This window comes from Engraulis encrasicolus, chromosome 9, assembly GCF_034702125.1.
Source record: "Engraulis encrasicolus isolate BLACKSEA-1 chromosome 9, IST_EnEncr_1.0, whole genome shotgun sequence".
In the NCBI taxonomy this organism is placed as follows: domain Eukaryota; kingdom Metazoa; phylum Chordata; class Actinopteri; order Clupeiformes; family Engraulidae; genus Engraulis; species Engraulis encrasicolus.
Genome location: NC_085865.1, coordinates 11,622,907 through 11,626,209, shown reverse-complemented (window position 1 = coordinate 11,626,209; position 3,303 = coordinate 11,622,907).

Below are 3,303 nucleotides of genomic sequence, written 5' to 3'. Positions count from 1 at the left end.
TGAAGCAGACGACGACATCTGCGAATGTAAAGATAGCCTCGACTTTTCAAAATAAAAGTTCGCGTCATTGCAACAGAAGACCTAGCCTAATTCTAGAAACCAACAGAGTTGTATAAGGTAGAAGTAGAAGCAGAGACGTTCTAAATGCAGAATAGAGAATCTTTGGTAGAAGTAGGCTACTGTTACAGATGTAATTACAACACTAGTCGTATATTGTACTAGTAGTATATTGTACAACACTAGTAGTATATACTGTCTATGTCTATACTGTCTATGTCCTTACCTAGATTAGTCTGTCTGTATGGGAAAGCAAGAAATGTAATTTCAAATTCTTTGTATGACCAGTGCATGTAAAGAAATTGACAATAAAACCTACTTGACTTGACTTGACTTGATATTACGAAGATGTAACCATGTAATATAGCCTATCAGTAATGTTGTAGTTGTAATAACATTTGTAAGACTATAGCCAAGGCTAGGCTAGGCCTACTTCTACTTTAGGCTATATCGCTACTGCCCTAAGAAACAAGAAGTAGTAGCCTAACTCTGAAAACTGCAAACTGAGAAAAAAGGCTTCAACGTTTCCTGTAGGCCTATGGCCCAACAACTGTGTTGTCGGTAAAGTGGTGGTGACACTTCCTGGTAATGCTTTTTAGGATAGAAATTAAATGCACACAAAAAAACCCAGAAAAAACAACATTTCTGTGTCTTTTTGCCAGAAAAAAACAGAGTTAGGCTTACTGTGTTCTCGGCTGGTATTAAGGGCGGGTTATACTTCCTGGCAGTGCCACAGAGTGAGCTTGTCGCAGCCATGATGCAGTTAACTTTGATTTATGCCCTATTTTGAAGCCCTATGTTCCCACGGCCCATTGGTCCCACATTGCTAAGACTTTTTAATTCATTTTAGGCCCTTTGGTCCCACAGCCCATGGGTCTCACATCACAAAGACTTTTAACATAGGCTATTCTTAAAGTCCATTGGTCCCACAGCATATTCCTGCTGCTTCGTGTTCTCACATTTCTAAGAAATTATTCACATTTAGTCCCGGGAATGTTCCTCAACTACTTTAAGAACACATATATCCTATATAGGCCTATTTTATTTTATGGCAGCTTACCACCGGGGCATGAATGACACTGTTCAAGTGCGCCACCCCTGACTGTGATGATATTTTATGTGCCCCATTTTATTGTGTAAAACCAATTGGAGTAGCCATGAAGGACATTGCTATTGTTATTATCAGTACAAACGTTTGTAGTAGCAGTGCAGTTGTAGGTGCTTTTCTACTTTTGGAAATGAAGCTAAAACACTGAGCTGAGGAAATTAAGGTTAGCATGTGTAGGCCACACTGTAAATGGTTAAATGTCTTTACACCTTTTTGTTATTAGTTTACTCAGAAATGTGGGAACAGTGAGTTGTGGAACATATACTCAAGCCTAAGCTGGGGGACCATTGGGCTTTGGGACCAATGGGCCTAAAAAATAATGTTAAAAGTCTTTGTGATGTGGGACCACTGGGCTGTGGGACCAATGGGCCTAAAAATTTAAATAAAAAGCTATGTGGGACCAATGGACTGTGGGAGTGGGACTAATGGGCTGTGGGACCAATGGGCCTAAAAAATGAAAAAAAAAAAAAGTCTAGTGACGTGGGGCCAATGGGCTGTGGGACCAATGGGTTGTGGGACCAATGGGCTGTGGGACCAGTGGAGCGTGGGAACATAGGTACGCTCCCACATATCTGATAGCTGAAAGCATGAAGTGACTTCTGCCACCTACCTGTTGTATGTTTTCAATGGTGTTTAAGACTTTGTGTCTGCCTTGGCCTCTGGCATTTTCTGACCATTGCGATTCTGTTCTGATGGTCTCTCCAAACTGGACAACTGCAACTGGGGGGGGGGCGACACTTTGTTTAATCTTTTTTTTTAGACCAGCAAGTGGCCACCTTGAGTTACAATAACTTTTCTGCAGGGGAGTCCTGAATCCAGGGAGTACTATGACTCCAGTCTTTACAGTTAAGTCAATAGATATGTCACATATACACTCACTGGCCACTATACATTCACCTGTTACAACTGTTCATTGAGGCAAATTTCTTATCAGCCAATCACATGGTGGCAACTCGATGCATTTGTGCATGTAGACATGGCCGAGATGATTTGATAGAGTTCAAACCGAGCATTATAATATGGAAGAAAGGTTATTTAAATGACTTTTAACATGGCATGGCTGTGGGTGCCGAAGGACCTGATTTGAGAATGTCAGAAATGGCTGATCTACTGAGATATTCACGCACAAGCATCTCTAGGGTTTACAAAGATGTACGAAATGGTACGAAAAAGAAAAAAAAATGCAGTGAGCAGCGATTCTGTGGGCAAAAATGGCTTGTTGATGGCAGAGGTCAGAGGAGAATAGCCTTACTGGTTTGAGTTGATACAAAGGCAACATTGAGTAAAAAATAAAAAAAACACTCATTACAACCGTGGTATGCATAAGAGAATCCCTGATTACACAGCACATCAAATCTTGAGGCAAATGGGCTATAGCTGCAGAAAACCACATTTGGTGCCACTCCTGTCAGTTACGAACACGAAAATGAGACAACAATTTACACAGGCTCACCATAAAAGGCACTAGAATATCGGAAAAATGTTGCCTGGTCTGATGAGTCTTGAAATCTACTGCAACACTCAGGTAGAATGGTCCGAATTTGGCGTCAACAGCATGAAAACATGGGTCAACCCTGCTTTACATCAACATTTCAGGCTGGGGATATAATGGCATAAGAACATTTTCTTAGCACAATTTGGGCTTATTAGTACCAATTTATCTTTGTTGGAATGCCACAGCCTACCCACGTTTTGTTGTAGGCAGTTCAGGCAGTTCTGAAGGCAAAAGGGGATCCAACCGAGCATTAGAGAGGTGTTCCTAATGGAGTGGCCGGTGAGTGTATGTACAGTGTACATAGAAAACATCACTTACACTGGAATATCTTGACAAAACTTCAATCTTTACCCGGATAAATCTTGTAGCCAACTTAAAATCTTGCTGTTCAATACTGCCAGAGCCATCCAGTATGAAAGCAATCTCTTTTTCTTGGTCTGGAAAGTGGACATGACATTTTAATTCTGACATCTGAAACATACCACAGCTGCTGAAGAGCATTGTACAAAAGATAATTAAGGTGTTTCTGTTTGGATGCTAAACTCGTCTGTGTTTGAGGTGGTACCTTGTATCATTGGCAATGTTACAGTCTCAAAGCCAAAGATTGACAGTAATGGTTGTAATGTGTCGCTCAAAAATTGGT